This window comes from Anolis sagrei, chromosome 3 (assembly GCF_037176765.1).
Source record: "Anolis sagrei isolate rAnoSag1 chromosome 3, rAnoSag1.mat, whole genome shotgun sequence".
Lineage (NCBI taxonomy): Eukaryota > Metazoa > Chordata > Lepidosauria > Squamata > Dactyloidae > Anolis > Anolis sagrei.
In genome coordinates, this window is record NC_090023.1 from 165,561,178 (window position 1) to 165,584,882 (window position 23,705).

The 23,705-nt window shown below is 42.8% G+C and overlaps 1 protein-coding gene across 4 annotated transcripts in view; it reads right to left on the bottom strand.

Annotated features, from left to right (window-relative positions):
• RHOBTB1 (Rho related BTB domain containing 1) overlaps window positions 1-23,705 on the bottom strand; it is a 120,418-nt gene that overhangs the window by 71,961 nt on the left and 24,752 nt on the right. The window contains exon 1 of one of the 4 annotated variants that reach the window (XM_067465658.1): window positions 15,637-15,965. The exons of the other annotated variants lie outside the window; for them this stretch is intronic. The gene's annotated coding sequence lies outside the window, so the exon portion shown is untranslated. Of the gene's footprint in view, window positions 1-15,636; window positions 15,966-23,705 lie in introns of those variants that run through there. 4 annotated transcript variants of the gene reach the window in all.

Here is a 23,705-nt window from a genome sequence, read left to right on the forward strand (position 1 = left end):
CATGGGAGGATGGTCTAGGCTTAGGAAGGTTTTACTCTTTTCTTTGTGGAAGATCCAGGGCCATCAGTTTATCAGACAAAGATGGACAAAGTAGATCTAGAGACTGAGAAGCTTTGAATAGTAGGATTATAAATTGTCCACCTGCAAAAGTTTTCGGAGAAAGTGATATCTACTCCTCCTTTGACTTGCAATAAGACATAAGGATAGAGACCGAGTCAAAAGCAATGTTATCTTCAAACATGCCTAAATCACTGTCACACGCTGGGCCTGTGAAAAGGTCTGTAGACAGGACGTGTTCTGTATGCCCAACAGGACGCCAGGGGTGCGTCGAATTAGAGGCCCTTTGAATTTCCCTAAACAAAGTCTTTAGAAACTTGGAAAGTTTAACAAAGTTCTTTATTAGTGCTTAGGTCTTCAATAAATCAAACAAATACGTCAAGGCTTTGAATCAACTGGTGGCTTTCTTAATCTTGTCCACAAGGGACAGGCAACTATCTTTATGAACTGTTTCTTCACTATCAGGGAAATCCTTGACCTCTACCTGGGCAATCTGTCTTAGGCTCTGCTGACGTGGGCCCCTACACCTGGTCCAAATAGCGTTATGGCTGCCGCGAGTGGTCCTTACCAAACAGAGTCCTTTTGTAGATTTCTAAGAGGAAAGAAGGTCTTCAATTCCCAGCGAAGGCTGGCTGTAAAGCTGTGGGACTGGATCCCCCCAGCAAAGGCTATGCTTTTCTGTAGAGCTGTGGGACTGAATTTCCCCCAGCAAAAGCTGTAAAAGATGAAGCTTTCTACAGGTGGAACTGATTCACGTCCTGTATGAAAGGCTTCTCTGTGTGAACTGAACTAGAGGTCCCCCTTTCCCCTCCTAAACCCAGAAAAAGGGTGGAACTAAATAACCTAATGATGATTGATGGGTCATTGGCCCTATAATTGCAAACCAAGGGAAGCCACTTTATTGCAAAATGCATGGAACTTTGAAATACATGCAAACACTCAAAGAAAGAAAAAGAAGTTGGAGCTCCTGGTACAGCCGTACCAGCACACTCCTGATGGATACTAAGGCAATGCTTCTAGTCCCTGCAGCTCTCAGCAAGTTGCCCTCCTTCATCTTCTGCAGAAAAAAAAATGAGTTTGGACAAAGTACTTGAGTTTGGATTACAACTCCCAGAAACTTCCAATCATCATGGCTCCTGTTGCAGTCAACTGTACTCCAAAGACACAACTTGTCCAAGTTCTGGAACAGACTGTACAAAGTATGGGAAAGTAACTTATTATTTGTGCCACACCAAAGACTTCTTGCCAAAAAATGACCAGGCCATTAGCAGCACAGAACTAGTGAGAATTAAAAATAAAGACTTAAAAAGTGCGGTGGTGAATGTAAAGAAGAGCTGCAGTTAGACACAAAAGTCAAGGACTTAACTTGATGCTTAGTGTGGAGCAAGAGAAATGCTGGTAAAATCAAAGACGGCATGGGTTTGTATTCCCAACTAAGGCAACTAGAGTCTGTGTAGCCTGCCTTACAGAAATGTTTTTTAAGGAGTATTAAATACAGTGCACTCCCCCCACGAACACACTCGAACCAAAAGGAAGTTATTTCTTGAAGGCAAAACTATGCATGCAAGATTATGCCTGACTTCAACACAAAACTCAAATTAATTGTCTAGTTTTGATTACTGTCTTAATAATAGCTGACTCCGATGATTCTTAATCTTTTTTTTTATCACAACCCCCCTTCGGGGAGCTAATGAAAACTCTGTCCCCCCCCCCACACACACACACACACAACAGGGAGACATAGAAATCTGTTTATTATCTGCCCAGGTATGGCAGCACCCAATGCCACCATACAAGTATTAGAAGTGAAACAGTATGATAACATGACTTGACATTATGAGGATTTCCCCCCAAAGAGAATTAAATAAACAGAAAGGAACTTAAAAGAAAAACCAGACACTCTTGTTCACAAACCCTTTCAAAACTATGATTAGAGGATTATTGATGAACATCAAGTTCACACGTTCTCCCTCACCCTTTTCACATGAAAGAGCAGGTAGAGCAGAGGTCCTCAAACTAAGGCCCGAGGGCCGGATGTGGCCCTCCAAGGTCATTTACCCGGCCCTCGCTCAGGGTCAACCTTAATCTGAAACTATTTGAAAGCACACAACAACAACAACAATCCTATCTCAACAGCGAAAAGCAGGCCCACACTTCCCATTGAAATACTAATAAGTTTATATTTGTTAAAATTGTTCTTCATTTTAATTATTGTATTGTTTTAAGTGTTTTTTGCATTACAAATAAGATATGTGCAGTGTGCATAGGAATTTATTTATTTATTTTTCAAATCATAATCCGGCCCTCCAATAGTTTGAGGGACTGTGACCTGGCTCTCTGTTTAAAAAGTTTGAGGACCCCTGAGGTAGAGAAAGCTTTCTTTTCCCAGTTCTTTTTCCTGTCCCATTATATTTCTGGGAATCTTGGTTTATTTTAACTCAAGTTAGTTACAATAACTCAGAATTAACCCAGGGTTAATATTCTGATTTGTTAACTAAATAGAACTAGTACAGTGGTCAACATTTACATCTAATGAGAATGTGTAATTTGCAAAAATAAAATAGAAGCTTTCACTCCTTTTCTCATATGGGCCTGGGACTTGCTCCAACTCATTCAAAATCCTCTGAACCAGGTTAATATCAGAGGCAAAACACACCTGAGCCACTGAATCTTGGCAGAATTTACATCCAGCATGATATGACAATATCCTTCCCCACTGCAACTTTAGAAGTGGCAAGCAATAAACCTTGCTTCATTTTTTACTATTTGTTTATTGGATTTGTACTCTGACTTTTCCCCCAAGATGGATTCCCAAATTAGACAAACCCATGAGATTTGCAGAAGTAAACTGAAATGAGCTGTATGATATAAAAGCAAAATGTGGTGCATTTGCTTAAATGGGAAACATGGTATAACATTTCTAATTTTTCAACGAAAACAGAAGGCGGGAGGCTACTCTCACTTCACACAGCTTAGTTAATGAATATAAGGCAATGTCAAAACAGACCAAGTAAGAGAAGGTAGAACAGAACATCAAATGCCAGCTATATTGCTGTACCTGAAACATTATATAATGAGGTACTTCTATTCAAGGTAGCAGCAAAATCAACTTCCTTTTATGCTAAGAAAGGAACAGGTTAGGGTGTTGCTTCAGTGAAGAAGTATGCACAGATGCTTGAAGCCAATGACATCAGCACTAAACAAATAGGCAAAGGAAATGACTGCAATTAAAACTCAATCTAAAATCAAATGTTTTCCTCCCCTATTGAATTTATCATAAGCAAACCTTAGATAAGTTACATTTGGAGCTACAATTCCCTGAATCCCTCCAACCAGTGTATTGATGAATGATACTTGAGGACCAAAAATATGGGGAAATAGTCCAGTTTGTGCCCTTCTCTTAGGTTTACAAAGATGGCTGGCTAGTGGAAACAGATTGCTGGATTAGATTAACTGTGGTTTGAGCCAAAAAAAAAAAAAAGGGGGGGGGGGAGCTGGCATCCAAATACAAATTCTGGATTGTGCTCCGAAATGAGCAGTTTCTATGTTCAGAGTTTAATTAGAACTAAAGTTTGTCAACACAACATTAAATGCAGGGTTTATTTTGCATGCAGCTCATATTCTATGTTTGTACTGAAAACAAAACCTATGCTATGCCTTATCTGGCCTGAACCAGACCGCATTTTTTAACAAACAGACAGACAAACAAAACACAAAGTTTGCAAGTTTGGTAGTTGATTAAATGTCCTTTGACCAGTGGCTGGCCACTTGGAGTTCCTCTGGTATTGCTGCAAGAAGGTCCTCCATTGTGCATGTGGCAGGGCTCAGAATGCATTGCAGCAGGTGGTCTGTAGTTTGCTCTTCTCCACCAGACTGCTGAATTGAGCACAGCTCAGCTCAACATCATTTGGCTCTTTTGAGCTATTGAGCTGAATCTGATGGCCCCAACTAGGAGGGACCACTAAGTCAGCGGGAACTTGGTAAGTCAATACATTTTAATTTTCAAATACAGGAGGATGAAGCTGATTGAGAGAAACAATAATCTCATTCTATTCTGCTTTGGGCAGACCTCACCTGGAATAATATGTGCATCTCTGGGCACCGCAATTCAAGAAGTATATTGAAAAGCTGGAGCCTGTCTAGAGAAGGGCTTCAATACCCAAGAGTACTGAAGGAACTAGAGGAAGTCATCTCGGAACCATTGGCAATAATCTCTGAGAATTCTTGGAGAATGGGAGAAGTTCCAGCACATTGGAGGAAGGCCAATGTGGTCCCAATCTTCAAAAAGGGAAAAAAGGATGACCCAAAGAATTAGGTCAGCCTCACATCAATACCAGGCAAGATTCTGGAAAAGATTGTTAAGGAAGTGGTCTGCAAATACTTAGAAAGAAATGCGGTCATCGCTAATAGCCAACATGGATTTATCAAAAACAAATCATGCCAGACTAATCTCATCTCTTTTTTCGATAGAGTTACAAGCTGGGTAGATGCGGGGAATGCCGTGGATGTGGCGTACCTGGATTTCAGTAAGGCCTTCCACAAGGTCCCCCATGACCTTCTGGCAAGGAAACTAATCCAATGTGGGCTAGGCAAAACTACGGTGAGGTGGATCTGTAATTGGTTAAATGGACGAACCCAGAGGGTGCTCACCAATGCTTCCTCTTCATCCTGGAAAGAAGTGACGAGCGGAGTGCCACAGGGTTCCGTCCTGGGCCCGGTCCTGTTCAACATCTTTATTAATGACTTAGATGAAGGGTTAGAAGGCAGGATCATCAAGTTTGCAGATGACACCAAATTGGGAAGGATAGCCAATACTCCAGAAGACAGGAGCAGGATTCAAAACGATCTTGACAATTAGACAATTAGAGAGATGGGCCAAAGCTAACAAAATGAAGTTCGACAGTGACAAATGCAAGATACTCCACTTTGGCAGGAAAAACGAAATGCAAAGATACAGAATGGGGGATGCCTGGCTTGAAAGCAGTACGTGTAAAAAAGATCTTGGAGTCCTCGTGGACAACAAGTTAAGCATGAGCCAACAATGTGATATGGCGGCAAAAAAAGCCAATGGGATTTTGGTCTGCATCAATAGGAGCATAGTGTCTAGATCTAGGGAAGTAATGCTACCCCTCTATTCTGCTTTGGTTAGACCACACCTGGAATATTGTGTCCAATTCTGGGCACCACAATTCAAGAGAGATATTGACAAGCTGGAATGTGTCCAGAGGAGGGCGACTAAAATGATCAAGGGTCTGGAGAACAACCCTATGATGAGTGGCTTAAAGAGCTGGGTATGTTTAGCCTGAAGAAGAGAAGGCTGAGAGGAGATATGATAGCCATGTATAAATATGTGAGAGGAAGTCACAGGGAGGAGGGAGCAAGCTTGTTTTCTGCTTTCCTGGAGACTAGGACGCGGAACAATGGCTTCAAACTACAAGAAAGGAGATTCCATCTGAACATGAGGAAGAACTTCCTGACTGTGAGAGCTGTTCAGCAGTGGAACTCTTTGCCCCAGAGTGTGGTGGAGGCTCCTTCTTTGGAAGCTTTTAAACAGAGGCTGGATGGCCATCTGTCAGAGGTGATTTGAATGCAATATTCCTGCTTCTTGGCAGGGGGTTGGACTGGATGGCTCAGGAGGTTTCTTCCAACTCTAGGATTCTATGATTCTATGATTCCAAGGGCGACCAAAATTGTGAAAGGTATAGAAGCAAAGTCCTATGAGAAGCAGTTTGGGGAGCTGGGCATGTTGTGCCTGGAGAAGAGAAGGTTATGAGGGGACAGGATATCCATGTTTAAATAGTTGAAAGGATGTCATACTGAGGAAGGGACAAGCTTGACATGTAACAGGCTAGCTTCATTTTTGAGGAGCTTTACTTCTCCCATTCCTTGTTTTCTCTCTCACTGACAAAATGAAGTTTGCAAGCTCCTTAGATAGTACAATCTTACTGTAACTATACCTTCTGATTCTCTAGGGCTATTAATCTTCTCCAGACTGATCTCTCTCTTTCTCTCTTTCTCTCTCTCTGAGCATACATTTGACCATTGTTGTAAAGAATTCTCTTCCCATATGAATCAACTCAACTTTCCAATGTAAACATTCTTAAACAGCCTAAAGTGCTAGTGAGGTCAATGACAGCATGATAGCATAAATATTCTGGCGTACAGTATAAAGTAAGGCTATGAAAACATTCCTCTTCTTAATGCAGGGTGGGAACTTATCGCACTCCAGATGTTCTTGGGGTTATAGCTCACATTATATCATAACTCCTGGCTATGTGAGCTAGAGCTGATGAAACTGCAGTCTACATGTATAGGAAGGCTATCCTGTTTTGTGCATGTATAAATTATCCATTACAGAGCTGAAATGCTACTGTTCTCTTATTTTTGTACACAATGCACACTTATTTGCTTACTCGGTCCTGCTGGACTCCCACCATTAGCAAATCCAGAGATTGAGGGGTACTTTCTTATCTTCTAAACATCAAAATATCTCCCCCATTCCAAGAAAAAAACAACCCAATACCACTGAATGACTACAACTGGTCTGCTTTTCATGATACTACTGATTGTGAGAAATGTTTCCCAGGTCTATAATATTTAATAGTAATTATTTCTTTCTTTGGAAGCCTGGTTAGGTGCAGAGAAAGAGCTAAAGAGGAGGAGGATGATGATGAGAGAGGGTCTCATATACTTTGGTAATGGCCCCACCTCTCAGCAGCACAGTTTGCAGAAACCCTTTTGGATTACAAATCCCATAATCTATCAGCCCACATGACTACAGAGATTCTGATAGTTCAAAAAAGTAAGTTGCCCATGCTAAGGAGTTGCTATTGTACATGGCCCTCAAGAAGTTACTACTTAAGGCCATAGATCTTAGGATTCTAGACAGAGTCATAAAAAGTTATTCCATGTTAAAAAGCTGTCAACATATAGTAAATCTGTAGAAGACAGTACATTGCACTTGAAGGGAGACACAGGGATTGAAGAGCTATTGTTACAAAACCTGTGCCTCACCTAGATATCTTTATATTCCGTTGGGGCTATACTCATTGAGAATTGCTGTCTTTAAGTAATGCAGTCCTCAACAGAAAATAAACACAAAGCTTCCCCTTATTTAGTCCAATACGATGAATGGAGGGTGTGTGAGATTGTTGTTAAAGGAAATTGTTGTTATAGGAAAATGTTATTATGGGAATCCCAAGATCTTTCTATCTTTTTATTAACATGCCATGTTCTATTACATATCAATTTATGATTGTTTTGTTTGTTTGTTAAAAAATGCTATACATCTGTTTGGTTTGCTCCTGACATGATAGATAAATAAATAAATATGATTGGATTTTAAAAAGAAGTTTATAACATTTAATTTTTGCCTTGAACATTGTTTCTCTCATCTTGTCATGGTCCTATGCTGGAGCCCCTGGTGGCGTAGTGGGCTAAACCCCTGTGCCGGCAGGACTGAAGACCGACAGGTCGCAGGTTTGAATCCGGGGAGAGGCGGATGAGCTCCCTCTATCAGCTCCAGCTCCTCATACAGGGACACGAGAGAAGCCTCCCAAAAGGATGATAAAAACATCAAAATCATCCAGGCGTCCCCTGGGCAACGTCCTTGCAGACGGCCAATTCTCTCACACCAAGACTCCTGACACAACCAAAAAAACAAAAACAAAAACAAATGGTTCTATGCTAAATGCCTATAAGTAGAACCAGCAGATAAAATATTTGAGACTTAAGACAAATTCATACATGGACATGGACCACATTGTAGGCTAGGCTTTACATAGAGCCGGGCTTTAGCACAGCAGGTTAACCGCCAGCTGCAGTAAATTTTGCAAACCAAAAGGTTGAAAGTTCGAAGGCCGGGTCAGGGTGAGCTCCTGGCCTTTCAGCCCAGCTTCTGCCTTCCTAGCAGTTCGAAAACAGCAATGTGAGTAGATAAATAGTGACCGCTTTAAAGCGGAGACGTATTTAAGGCACCCATAAGGAAATGTCAGAAAAATGCCAACAATTTAATCAAGGAGGACATTAACAAAAAAGCTCTTCAGCAGGGAAGATGGAACAATAGCACCTCCCGTGGCCAGAACCAAGCAAAGACTCCAAGATGCAGAAGATGGGAAAGCCTATATTTACTTCCATCTATGTACAGTTGTCTGTCTTGTCAGTGGATAACGGCATTGAATGTTTGCTGTATATGTGTTCTGTGATCCACTCTGAGTCCCCATCAGGGTAAGAAGGGCAGAATATAAATATTGTAAACAAACAAACAAACAAATAAATGTAGAACCAGTAAATGCAAAGCCTAAATCCAGTTGCTAGTTTCAACTACTACAGACCCATGGAATCAATGAACTTACAAGAAGTATTGATTTACCTTTTCCATTGATAGGTCTACTTTAGTTGGAACTAGCAACTGGACTGAGACCAAAGTGCTGAAAGCTAATGGAAGCTACCTTTCTGTTGGCGTATCTAAGTATCTAATTGTATTGCATTAGTGGTCAATATGTTCCTTAGACTTAGAAAGCATATTAAATTAAATTCCAAGCTATTTCATACTCTATACTCTATCCTCTTCCCATATTCAGGTTTCTAGATGTAAAAATATGGGATTAAGATAATACGTTTCAAATTTGATTTATCAGTTCTCCAAAAGTAATAGACTCCTGTTATCCAAAGGGCCTTGAAAAAGTGCCCGTCAATGTACTAATGTATATCAATGTATGTACACAAAAAACATTGGAGAGAAAAGTAAAACGGAAGGAAATATATCCCAAAGGAGGCAAATAGGTATACATAACTGTTTTGTGCAAACTACCGACTCAGGAATAATTACCCTATATAGTGTAGACCAGGGGTCCTCAAACTTTTTAAACAGAGGGCCAGTTCACAGTCCCTCAAACTGTTGGAGGGCCAGATTATAATTTGGAAAAAGCATGAATTAATTCATATGCACACTGCACATATCTTTTTATTATTAAATTTTTTATTGAGTTATACACCTATACACTACACATATCTTATTTGTAGTGCAAAAAACACTTTAAAACAATACAATAATGAAAATGAAGAACTGGGTTGTAGGCTTTTGGGGCTATATGACCATATTCTAGAAGCATTCTCTCCTGACATTTCACCTGCATCTATGGCATGCCTGCCATAGGTGAAGGTGAAACATCAGGAGAAAATGCTTCTAGAACATGGCCATATAGCCCAATAACCTACAAGCCTTCGACAGTAATTTAAATGAATAACAATTTTAACAAATATAAACTTAGTATTTCAATGGGAAGTGTGGGTCTGCTTTTTGCGGATGAGATAGGATTGTTGTTCTTGTTGCTGTTGTATGCTTTCAAGTCATTTCAGACTTAGGTTGACCCTGAGTGAGGGCTGGATAAATGACCTTGGAGGGCTGTATTCGGCCTTCGGGCCTTATAGAATCATAGAATCAAAGAGTTGGAAGAGACCTCATGGGCCATCCAGTCCAACCCCCTGCCAAGAAGCAGGAATATTGCATTCAAATCACCCCTGACAAATGGCCATCCAGCCTCTGCTTAAAAGCTTCCAGAGAAGGAGCCTTCACCACACTCCGGGGCAGAGAGTTCCACTGCTGAACGGTTCTCACAGTCAGGAAGTTCTTCCTAATGTTCAGATGGAATCTCCTCTCTTGTAGTTTGAAGCCATTGTTCCGCGTCCTAGTCTCCAAGGAAGCAGAAAACAAGCTTGCTCCCTCCTCCCTGTGGCTTCCTCTCACATATTTATACATGGCTATCATATCTCCTCTCAGCCTTCTCTTCTTCAGGCTAAACATGCCCAGTTCCCTAAGCCGCTCCTCATAGGGCTTGTTCTCCAGACCCTTTATCATTTTAGTCGCCCTCCTCTGGACACATTCCAGCTTGACAATATCTCTCTTGAATTGTGGTGCCCAGAATTGGACATAATATTCCAGATGTGGTCTAACCAAAGCAGAATAGAGGGGTAGCATTACTTCCTTAGATCTAGACACTATGCTCCTATTGATGCAGGCCAAAGTTTGAGGACCCCTGGTGTAGACATTTTAAAATGTCTACACCAGGACCCCTTAGTTTGAGGACCCCTGGTGTAGACATTTTAGGCAAAAAATCAACTAAAAAAACCTGGGTCGACTTCTCTACAGGCCAATGTGAGTACTGTACATTAGCTGCTATCAAAACAGGAACCATCCCCTTCTCTGAGTAGAGTGGCAAAGAGTTCAACTTGTTGTCTGGGAACCTTAAGGCACCACTGACCCCTTTACTCTCTTCTACCATCATGCTGCTCCTGGCCTTTTGAATGCTTGAGCAAGAAATGGTAGCAGCCAGAGGTGGACAACCTCCTGAGATAGCACTAGTGCTTTCTCTTCTTCACAGAATACCCTCGACTTATCAATGACTCATACTGAAATTCAAAATTTTGGCCTTCAAACCTGCCCTAGTCTTACACACGAAGTCAACATATACTTGCGTATATACGGTAATTATGGCAAACATTATTATGGCAAAGTGCTGGGGGCACAAGTATGCATGCCACGGAAGGAACGAACAACATAACACAGTTTCAGTCTTTTTTTGCCTTTTTAAAAATAGCCCTAGTCCTCCTTAGCATTTATCCAATGCCGCCAGTTTGCTAGGCACTACATGTTTGGCTGCAGTTCAACAGAACGTCCAGGAACAGAAAACAAACGGCGGGTGAGCTACTGTCAGTCAGCGCGAATATTCTGGCATGGCCTCCTCGCTCTCCCTGGGACCATATGCAGAACTTCAGGGATCTCTGTGAACAGATGTGCAAAGCCAGCTCTCGGACCACATGGCTTGCGTTACGGCCAAGTCGGTCAAAAGAACTGGATCAAACTGCCTGCCTTGCCTTTTCCCCCCCTTTCTGGTCAGAGAAGGAGACTGAGTTCAGGATACCAGTCATATCGAGCAGGAGAAGGGGGAAAGATGGTTCTGTGGCGAAGAGACAACCAAATCTCAAGGCTCTTTAGGGCCATTTCTTCCCCTGAAAGAGAGAAATCAGCACCTGGCTCTGCTTGCTTGTCCCATCCATTGAAAGAAGAGGCACTCAGAAGTACAGGGGAAAAGGACAAAGGGGGGGGGGGAGCAAATTCAACCAAACTTTCAGCAGTTATTTAGGTATTTCGTCTTGGATATTGCAGATAATCCCATTGAAAACATAAACTAAACTAACTACCTCTGAGGATGCTTGCCATACATGCAGGCGAAACGTCAGGAGAAATGCCTCTAGAACATGGCCCTATAGCCCGAAAAAACCCACAAGAACCTATAAACTAAGGAGTTTATTGATGAAAACTACCAATCTTCACATTCATTCAAGATCCTGAGGGCAGCAAATTGTCAGTCTTCCCATTCATTCAAGAGCCTGAATCCTCAGAAAGAGAGCAGTGATGTCAACACTAGTGTGACCCAACTCTTCTCAATATAATATATTGTATCTATATAAATAAAAATGTAATGTTCGTTTGTGGGATTAACAGAACTCAAAAACCACTAGACGAATTGACACCAAATTTGGGCAGCATACACCTAACAATCCAAGGTATGTCTTTCACTTTAAAAACTGATTTTGTCATTTGGCAGTTGTAGTTGTTGGGATTTATAGTTCACCTACAATCAAAGAGCATTCTGAACTCCACCAATGATGGAATTGAACCAAACGTGACACACAGGACTCCCATGACCAACAGAAAACACTTGAGTTTGGGAAGTTTAGTTCACTTACATTCAGAGAACACTGCAGACTCAAACAATGATGGATCTGGACCAAACTTGGCATGAATATTCCATATGCCCAAATATGAACACAGATGGAGTTTGGGGGAAATAGACCTTGACACTTGTAGTTACTTGGATTTATAGTTCACCTACAATCAAAGAGCATTCTGAATCCCACCAGCGATAGAATTGGGGCAAACTTCCCAGACAGAACCCCCATGACCAACAGAAAATACCTAAGGCCATCCAGTCCCAACTCCCTTCACCAGGGCAAGAAAACGTAAACAAAGTCCTCCTGACAAAGAGTCATCCAGCCATAGATATAGATATATATGATTCACAGAGATATAGTATCACAGATTTGAAAGGGACCCCTAAAGAAGGACAATAATATGTTGCATGTAACCAGACAATCTCTACATCAGCACTAACAAAGAAACACCAAGTAGTACTGTTTATCCACAAGCATTGCAAATATTAGAAACCAACACTTTCTCATTACTTTATTTTTGAGATCACCAGACTGGGTCATAGCAACGCGTGGCAGGGGACAGCTAGTGTGTGTGTATATGTATATGTGTGTGTGTGTGTGTGTGTGTGTGTGTGTATTAAGCTGCTCTGAGTCCCCTTCGGGGTGAGAAGGGCAGCATAGAAATGTCGTAAATAAATCTATATAAATAAAAATGTAATGTTTGTTTGTGGGATTAACATAACCCAAAAACCACTGGATGAACTGACACCAAATTTGGACACAACACACCTATCAGGCCAATGAGTGACCATCCCTCATAAAAACACTGTAAAACACAGCAGATCAGGCTTAAAAAGCAAATATATATATATATATATATATATATATATAATACACCACAACGCATGTGCAAAAACACTTATATATGCAAACACACATATATCCACAAATATATACGGTAAAGGTTTTCCCCTGACATTAAGTCCAGTCATGTCAAACTCTGGGGTGTGTTACTCCTCTCCATTTCCAAGCCGAAAACCCGGCGTTGTCCGTAGACACCTCCAAGGTCATGTGGCCTGCATGAGCACCGTTACCTTCCCATCGGAGTGGTACCTATTGATCTACTCACATTTGTATGTTTTCAAACTGCTAAGTTCACAGAAACTGGGGCTAAGAGCAGGAGCTCATGCTGCTTCCTGGATTTAAACCTGCAACCTTTGGGTAAGCAACTTCAGCAGCTCAGCAGTTTAACCCCCTGCATTGCACACACACATACATATATACACACACAAAACACATATACTGGACTACTGTAACGCCGTCTACATTGGCCTTCCTCTGTCGGTGATCCGGAAGCTCAAGTTGGTACAAAATGCAGCTGCTCAGCTTCTTGCGGGAATTCCGATGAGATGCCACATAACACCAATCTTACTACAGCTGCACTGGTTACCAATTGAGCACCGGATCACTTTCAAAGTGATGGTACTCACCTTTAAGGCCTTGCATGGTCTGGGGCCGATGTACCTGAGGGACCGCCTCACCCCCTACCAACCCCAGAGATCCCTCCGTTCTGAAGACCAAGATTGGTTGGAAATTCCCAGTGTCAAGACCTTGCGTCTAACAGCAACCAGATGCAGAGCCTTTACAGCAGTGGCACCATCACTCTGGAATACTCTGCCACCTGAAGTCCGTGCCTTGTGGGACATCAGCTTTCCGCAGGGCATGTAAGACATATCTGTTTCGACAGGCCATTGATCTTTGAAATTGCTGTTTTTAAATAGTTTTTAAATGGTGTTCGATTTTAGCCTGTTCTTGTAAGCCGCTCTGAGCCCCAGGGGAGTGGCGGCATATAAGTTCGAATAATAAATAAATCTATATACATATAAATGCTCTGCGCATAATGAGTACCTTAAAAACAAAAGAACAAATGAACGAAATCACACCAAGTTTGGCAACAAAACGTCTCACAACACAAGGAGTGACCATCACTCAAAAAATTATGATTTTGTCATTTGGGAGTTGTAGTTGCTGGGATTTATAGTTCACCTACAATCAAAGAGCATTCTGAACTCCACCAATGATGGAACTGAACCAAACGTGCCATACAGGACTCATGACCAACAGATTCTATGAAAACACCAGAGGGTTTGGTGGACTTTGACCTTGAGTTAGGGAGTTGTAGTTCACCCACATCCAGAGAGCACTGTGGACTCAAACAATGATGGATCTGGACCAAACTTGGCACAAATATTCCATATGCCCAAATATGAACACAGATGGAGTTTGGGGGAAATAGACCTTGACCTTTGGGAGTTGTAGTCACTGGGATTCACAGTTCACCTACAATCAAAGAGCATGCTGAACCCCACCAATGACAGAATTGGGGCAAACTTCCCATACAGAACTCCCATACAGAACTCCCACGACCATCAGAAAATACTTAAGGCCATCCAGTCCAACTCCCTTCACAAGGGCAAGAAAATGTCATAAAAGCCCTCTTGACAAAGAGCCATCCAGCCATAGATATATATAGATAGATAGATATGATTCACACCCAGGGAGATATAGTATCATAGATCTGAAAGGGACCCCTAAAGGAGAACAATTATGTGTTGCATGTTCCAGAGTAGTAATGAGAACACTGACAAAAAAACAGCAAGAAATACTGTTTACCCACAAGCATAAAGAAATTACATAGATCAGAAACCAAGACTTTCTCATTACTTTATTTTTCACCTGACTGGGCCACAGCAATGCGTGGCAGGGGACAGCTAGTAAATAAATAAATAAATAAACACTGAATGGGCCACAGCAACGCGTGGCAGGGGACGGCTAGTAAATAAATAAATAAATGTACACTGAATGGGCCACAGCAACGCGTGGCAGGGGGACGGCTAGTAAATAAATAAAACACTTTGATTCTCTCTTGAATTGTGGTGCCCCAAACTGGACACAATATTCCAGATTTGGTTAGACCACATCTGGAATATTGTGTCCAGTTCTGGGCACCACAATTCAAGAGATATTGACAAGCTGGAATGTGTCCAGAGGAGAGCGACTAAAATGATAAAAGGTCTGGAGAACAAGCCCTATGAGGAGCGGCTTAACGAGCTGGGCATGTTTAGCCTGAAGAAGAGAAGGCTGAGAGGAGATATGATAGCCATGTATAAATATGTGAGAGGAAGCCACAGGGAAGAGGGAGCAAGCTTGTTTTCTGCTTTCCTGGAGACTAAGACGCAGAACAATGGCTTCAAACTACAAGAGAGGAGATTCCATCTGAACATGAGGAAGAACTTCCTGACTGTGAGAGCCGTTCAGCAGTGGAACTCTCTGCCCTTGAGTGTGGTGGAGGCTCCTTTTTTGGAAGCTTTTAAACAGAGGCTGGATGGCCATCTGTCAGGGGTGATTTGAATGCAATATTCCTGCTTCTTGGCAGGGGGTTGGACTGGATGGCCCATGAGGTCTCTTCCAACTCTTTGATTCTACAAGCAGAACCTAACTCATGCCACCCCCCACCCCACCACTATTCCCATGTGTCTGCTTGGAGCCCCCTTCCAAGGGCAGCCCTTGGGTGTTGCCATGGCCATGCACAACACAGGAGGGGCCAAAGATAGGACCCTGCAGGGAAAAAGGGGAGCAGAAAGGAAGTGGGGTCCCCATTTTGACAGAAAGGGAGAGGCGTTTCCAAAGCGGTAAAGTAGGGGGTGGGGGGCAAGGAGGGGGGTGGCGGGGATGCAGTTCAGAGCCTTAGGAGAGGCGCTGCTGAACGCCTTCCTGGGCACAAACTTTCTGTCTGCAGGAGAAGTGGCACACGTGGAAGGCAAAGGGCAGGGGGAGAGGCTTGAGCCGAGGTGAGCGCCTTACCCGGGGAAGGAAGGCAGGCAGGCAGGAGGACACCAGGGCTCAGCGTCCAGACCCTCCGCCAGCCAGCTTCAGCAGCATCGCCCGCCCAACTTGGCCCAAAGGCAGCAGCATGGCGCGGGCCCGGCAAACGCCGCCGTCCTTCTCCTCCTCCTTGTTGTTGTTTCGGGATCCAGGGTGAATCTTGGAGTGACGGGCAAACCACATCAAAAGAGACCACAAGAGCCGGGCTGCCAAGCACAAGTCCCGCTCCCCGTGACGTCGGCCAGCCTTGGGAGCTATTTATACTCCGCCGCTTGGTTTTTCATTCATGAAAACAGGCTGCGCGTAAAGGAGGCGGGCACAGGGAGGGAGGGAGGGAGGAGAGGCGGCGGCGGTGGCACCTCCCCTGGCCCGGCCCTGGAGGGACCCAGCAGCCAAAGCCCTCCTGCCTGCTTGGCTGCTCCCCCTCCTCGCAGAGCCCCCTTCAAAAGGGGCGGGGAAATAAGGAAGCCCCGCTGCTCCCAACGGCGTCCTCCTTCTAATCCAGTGTTTCTCAACCTGGGGGTCGGGACCCCTCCAGGGGTCGTGAGGGAGTGTCAGAGGGGTCGCCAAAGACCGCCAGAAAACACAGTATTTTCCTAGCTCCAGCACCTAGCTCCAGCAGACAAGAGTCCTTTGTCCCACCCTGGTCATTCCACAGATATATAAACTCTTTTTCCTAGTTCCAACAGACCTCATAGAATCATAGAATCAAAGAGTTGGAAGAGACCTCATGGGCCATCCAGTCCAACCCCCTGCCAAGAAGCAGGAATATTGCATTCAAATCACCCCTGACAGATGGCCATCCAGCCTCTGTTTAAAAGCTTCCAAAGAAGGAGCCTCCACCACACTCTGGGGCAGAGAGTTCCACTGCTGAACGGCTCTCACAGTCAGGAAGTTCTTCCTCATGTTCACATGGAATCTCCTCTCTTGTAGTTTGAAGCCATTGTTCCGCGTCCTAGTCTCCAGGTAAGCAGAAAACAAGCTTGCTCCCTCCTCCCTGTGGCTTCCTCTCACATATTTATTCATGTCTTCTCTCAGCCTTCTCTTCTGAAGGCTAAATATGCCCAGCTCTTTAAGCCGCTCCTCATAGGGCTTGTTCTCCAGACCCTTGATTATTTTAGTCGCCCTCCTCTGGACACATTCCAGCTTGTCAATGTCTCTCTTCAATTGTGGTGCCCAGAATTGGACACAATATTCCAGGTGTGGTCTAACCAAGATGGAATAGAGGGGTAACATTACTTCTCTAGATCTAGACACTAGACTCCTATTGATGCAGGCCAAAATCCCATTGGCTTTTTTTGCCGCCACATCACATTGTTGGCTCATGTTTAACTTGTTGTCCACGAGGACTCCAAGATCTTTTTCACACGTACTGCTCTCGAGCCAGGCGTCACCCATTCTGTATACTTCACTACCTCTGAGGATGCTTGCCATAGATGCAGGCGAAACGTCAGGAGAGAATGCCTCTAGATCATGGCCATACAGCCCGAAAAAACCTACAACAACACAACACAGTATTTTCCGTTGGTCTTAGGGCTTTTGTGTGGAAAGTTTGTCCCAATTCTATACTTGGTAGGGTTCAGAATGCTCTTTGATTGAAGGTGAAATATAAATCCTACAACTCCCAAATGTCAAGGTATGTTTTCTCCAAACTCCACCAGTGTTCATATTTGGGCATATTGAATATCTGTGGCAAGTTTGGTTCAGATCCATCATTGTTTTGAGTCCACAGTGCTCTCTGGATGTAGGTGATCTAACTACAACTCCAAAACTCAAGGTCACTGCCCACCAAATCCTTCCAGTATTTTTTGTTGGTCATGGGAGTTGAATATTCATGCCAAGTTAGGTCCCGATCCGTCATTGTTTGAGTCCACAGTGTTCTCTGGATGTAAGCGAACTACAACTCCAAAACTCAAGGTCACTGCCCACCAAATCCTTCCAGTATTTTTTGTTGGTCATGGGAGTTCTGCGTGCCAAGTTTGGCTCAATTCCATCATTGGTGGAGTTGAGAATGCTCTTTGATTGTAGGTGAACTATAAAGCCCAACAACTACAACTCCCAAATGTTAAGATCTATCTCCATCTGTGTTCAAATTTGGGCATATTGAATATTCATGCCAAGTTAGGCCCCGATCCATCATTGTTTGAGTCCACAGTGTTCTCTGGATGTAAGCGAACTACAACTCCAAAAAACAAGGTCACTGCCCACCAAATCTTTCCAATATTTTCTGTTGGACATGGGAGTTCTGCGTGCCAAGTTTGGTTCAGTTCCATCATTGGTGGAGTTCAGAATGCTATTTGATTGTAGGTTAACTATAAATCCTAGCAACTACAAATCCCAAATGACAAAATCAACCCCTCCAACCCTGCCAGTAGTCAAATTTGGGCGTATTGGGTATATGTGCCAAGTTTAGTCCAGTGAATGAGAATACATCCTGCATCTCAGATGTTTACATTACGATTCATAACAATAGCAAAATTGCAGTTATGAAGTAGCAACGAAAATAATTGGATGGTTGGGGGTCACCACAACATGGGGAACTGTAATAAGGGGTCACGGCATTAGGAAGGTTGAGAAACACTGTTCTAATCTATGAGAGACAACTAGGGGTTCAGAGCCTCCTTTGAAACAACCAGGTATATGAATGAAGATAATTGGCCATGTTTGTTTCACTGGCATTTTAAGGTTCCGTTTCTTTAAATCAACTTTCTTTTCTTTTTAAAAAGAAAGGTCATGACCTATAAAGTCCTAAACCAGTGGTTCTCAACCTTCCTAATCTATATAAACCACTGGACGAATTGTTAGTTCGTGCTACCATCAGAACTCAAAAACCACTGGGGGAATTGACACCAAATTTGGACACAAGACACCTAACAGTCCAATTTATGTCCTCCACTCAAAAAAATTGATTTTGTCATTTGGGAATTGTCGTTGCTGGGATTTATAGTTTACCTACAATCAAAGAGCATTCTGAACTCCACCAACACTCAAAAAATTATGATTTTGTCATTTGGGAGTTGTAGTTGTTGGGATTTATAGTTCACTTATAATCAAAGAGCATTCTGAACTCCACCAACAATGGAATTGAACCAAATTTGGCATACAGGACTCCCCTGACCAACAGAAAAAACTAGTTGGGTTTGGTGGGCGTTGACCTTGAGTTTTAGATTTGTAGTTCATCAACATCTAGAGAGCACTGTGAACTCAAACAATGATGGATCTGGATAAAATTTGGCACGAATATTCCATATGCCCAAATATGAACACAGATTGAGTTTAAGGGAAATAGACCTTGACATTTGGGAGTTGTAGTTGCTGGGATTTATAGTTCACCTACAATCAAAGAGCATTCTGAACTCCACCAATAATGGAATTGAACCAAACATGGAATACAGGACTTCCATGACCAACAGAACACACTGGAAGGGTTTGGTGGGCATTGACCTTCAGTTTGGGAGTTGTAGTTCACCTACATCCAGAGAGCATTGTGGACTCAAACAATGATGGATCTGGACCAAACTTGACACAAAAATTCCATATGCCTAAATATGAACACAGATGGAGTTTGGAGGAAATAGACCTTGACATTTGGGATTTGTAGTTACTGGGATTTATAGTTCACTACAATTACAGAGCATTCTGAAACCCACAAACGACAGAAATGGGGCAAACTTCCCACACAGAACCCCCATGACCAACAGAAAATACTTAAGGCCATCCAGTCCAACTCTCTTCACCAGGGCAACAAAATGTAATCAGAGCCCTTCTGACAAAGAGCCACCCAGTCATAAATATAGATAGATAGATAGATAGATATGATTCACACACACACACACAGATATAGTATCATAGATTTGAAAGAGACCCTTAAAGAAGGACTATGATATGTTGCATATTCCAGAGTAGGCAAACCAGACACTCTCCACATCAACACTGACAAAGAAACAACAAGAAATACTGTTTACTCACAAGCATAAATGAATTACATATATTAGAAACCAATACTTTCTCATTACTCTATTTTCCAGATCACCAGACTGGGCCACAGCAACGTGTGGCAGGGGACAGCTAGTGCCTTAATAATAACAACAACACTTTATTTGTACCGCGCTACCATCTCCCCAAGGGACTTGGTGCGGCTTACATGAGGCTGAGCCCAAACACAACAATACAGACAATAATCACAATACAAACCATTAAAATAGCACATAAACGATACAACATATAACGTTATCAATAAGACAACATACAATTAAAACTGTGGGAAGTCCAAATGTAAACATTAAAATTGGAAAAGTGCTGAGGCATGGACAAAAAGGTGATAGTGGCGTTTGTCGAAGACATACGAGCAGACCTAAAAGTATAAAGTGCTTTGGAGGGACAAAGTGCTATGGGATCATTATTCCGGGAAGGCACACTGGAACAACCACGTCTTCAAGCTCCTCCTGAAGACTGCCAAAGTTGGGGCCTGCCTGATGTCCTTAGGGAGTGAGTTCCAGAGTGTAGTAGCTACCCAAACAATGAAAAGATGATGGAAATGCAATGCAACATTGGGAGAATCACAACCTTGTGTGATAACAAAAGATCAAACACAGAATTAACCCAGTGCAATTCTGCAGCAAACCTATTGAGCAATAAAATTCATAGTTTTCTTGACAAGATTTATTCAGTGGAAGCTTGCCAGGCTGAGATAGTGCAGTTTGCTCAAGGTCACACAGGGATGAGTGGAAGGAATTCAAATTCTAGTCTCCTATTTCAATACTCGAGCCACTACATCATGCTGGTTCTCATGGTATTACCTAAGACAAACAATGTAATGGGGATATAATGTTGAATTTTGTTGTCATTGAAGATGATGAGGGAAGAAGACTATCATTCTCACTGAATGTTTCTTCACTCAATTTTACCTGCTAACTGTTTTTTCACCTATAGGAAATGAATATCATTTCTGTCCTTGGAGAGAAAAGTGTGGGATTAGTAGGATTTTGAAGGGAGGGGAGGAAAGAAGGCACCAATGTCATAAAATCTGGGAGTAGTGGCATGAAAAGACATCCCCCTCCCCTGCAGAATCCAGTGCTAGATGAACATCAGATAACTGTCCCCTTCTTTGCTACTCTGCTTGAGTTTCTCAGCCTTACGTATTTTCCATTCCACAGAGAAGGGAGGAGACCAGGTAGCTACTACACACATATTTCATGCATCTCAGATGTCATATCTAGAGACAGACAGGGTCAAACAAAACCCCTCTGTCTGTTCTCCAAACAGAATGCATTGCACCCATTGCCTCTAAGAGCCAGCTTGCTGTAGTGGTTTGAGCATAGGACTAGGGGCCCTTCAGTCAGGCCCTATGTCACAGGATCTGATCCTAGGTTTTCTACTTTAAACCGGATTATATGAGTTCGCACTGCCAAATAATCTGGGATAAACAGAAAACCTGGGATCAGATCCTGGGATATACGCTGGGATATAGGACTACGGAAACCAGGGTTTGACTCCCTGCTCAATCACAGAAATTCACTGGATGAACTTGAGCAAGTGTCATAATTTAGGCCCAGGACCAGAAACTACTTGAAGACACACACCAAAATAAAAAAATTAAGATATACAGCAAACATTTTATTCACAAAGGAAATTCGTATCCTTACCCTACCTCAACTATGTAATTCAAACCTGACTTAAAATATTCACATCAGCCATGATGGCAATCCTAGCTCTCCAATGTTCTTAAAATATCCCACTGTACAGTACCCTGCATATGATCTTTTCTCACACATTGATGAAAGCTAGACAGTTTGTTTTAAAAGGTATGGACTGCATTTCCCAAATTGTCATGGTTACTCATATCAAGGACATCATTTAAAGAGGAGATGAAGATTATTCTCCCCCTACTTATTAGTTTCCCACTGCCTGACTACTGCAATGTTGCCATCTGTGTTTTCAAGTCATCCCAGGGTTTGCTTTTGCCTTCCTCTGAGTTGGAAGAGTGTGAGTTACCTAAATTCACCAAGTGGGTTATCATTGCCAAGATGGGATTGGTCCCCCAGAGTTGCAAAATTCAATGCTGAAACCACTATTTATTTATGTATTTGTTTGTTTGTTTGTTTGCTATATTTGTATACCACCCTTCTCAGCTCAGAGGCGACTCAGGGTGGTTTACAGTCAAACATCGAGCATAAAAATAAAGATAATAATGGGTTGTTGTAGGTTTTTCCGGGATATATGGCCATGTTCTGGAGGCAATTTTTCTCCTGACGTTTCGCCTGCATCTATGGCAAGCATCCTCAGAGGTAGTGAAATCTGTTGGAAGTAGGAAAAATGGGTTTATATATCTGTGGAATGACCAGGGTAATGTTTCAGCTGATCACCTTGATTTGCATTCAATGGCCTGGAATCGCCTGGGGGGAATCTCTTGTTGAGAGTGAATTGATGTGCCTGATTGTTTACTCTCTGTTGTTTTGCTGCTGCAATTTTTGAGTTTTTAAATACTGGTAGCCAGATCCTGTTCATCTTCATGGTTTCCTCCTTTCTGTTGAAATTGTCCACATGCTTGTGGATTTCAGTGGCTTCTCTGTGTAGTCTGACATGGTGGTTGTGAGAGTGGTCCAGCACTTCTGTGTTCTCAAATAATATGCTGTGTCCAAGTTGGCTCATCAGGTGCTCCGCTATGGCTGACCTCTCTGGTTGGAGCAGTTTGCAGTGCCTTTCATGTTCCCCGATGCGTGTCTGGGCGCTGCGTTTGGTGGTCCCCATGCAGACCTGTCCACAGCTGCATGGTACACGGTAGACTCCTGCAGAGGTGAGAGGACCCCTCCCGTCCTTTGCTGAACGTAGCATTTGTTGGATTTTCTTGGTGGGTCTGTAAGTGGTTTGTATGTTGTGTTTCCTCATCAGTTTCCCTATGCGGTCAGTGGTTCCCTTGATGTATGGCAAGAACACTCCTCCTCTGGGTGGATCTCCATCTTTACTCTCGTGGCTTGTTCTCAGTTTTGCAGCTCTTCTGATTTCTGAGGTGGAGTATCCATTGGCCTGTAGAGCCCAGTTGAGGTGGTTCAGTTCATCTTGGAGAAGGTGGGGTTCGCAGATTCTTTTTGCACGGTCTGCCAAGGCTTTAATTGTGCTTCTTTTTTGACTTTTTTGACAATAGTATTTGTCCAAAAAAATATGCCAAAGGCACAAATAATTTGTATTAAAAGGAGAGAAAGAGAACAATTGTACAAGGTGTTTTAACTGACAGTAGCAGCCACGCATCTGGAAGCATCTCTTAGAGCAGAGCATTCCAGACACATCACGCGCAACACATGAGTGTGTCGGCTGCAGTGTGTAGGTGTGTCACACTAATGTAAATTCCGTGGGGAATTCTGCTCAAAACAAACGAATGATGAAAACAAAGAAGTGCAATGATATTTAATTTATCCATCATTTGTTCACAATTTATATCCTCAAGATTGGGCATTTCCAAGACTCCCTGGCAAAGGGAATTTTAAGAAGAAATCCAGAGAAATGCTATACCAGCGGGGAAGGATTCCCACAATTAGTGGTAGCTGTGGATGAACTGGTTGGGGAAAACAGTAGAAATGGCTTCTCCTTTGTCTTTTCTGAGTTTATATAATACGTTGAAACGCCAACTTGCAGATCTTTCACAAATTAGATGCATGCATGCTAAAATCTAGCATCTTATTACAATGGAGTATTAAAACATTGCTATTTTAAAATTATGTACCCAGGATACTCCACTTAGGCAGAAAAAACGAAATGCAAAGATACAGAATGGGGGACAATCCCCATTCAAACTACAAGAAAGGAGATTCCATCTGAACATGAGGAAGAACTTCCTGACTGTGAGAGCCGTTCAGCAGTGGAACTCTCTGCCCTGGAGTGTGGGGGAGGCTCCTTCTTTGGAAGCTTTTAAACAGAGGCTGGATGGCCATCTGTCAGGGGTGCTTTGAATGCAATATTCCTGCTTCTTGGCAGGGGGTTGGACTGGATGGCCCATGAGGTCTCTTCCAACTCTTCGATTCTATGAGTCTATATTATGACCTCACTCATAA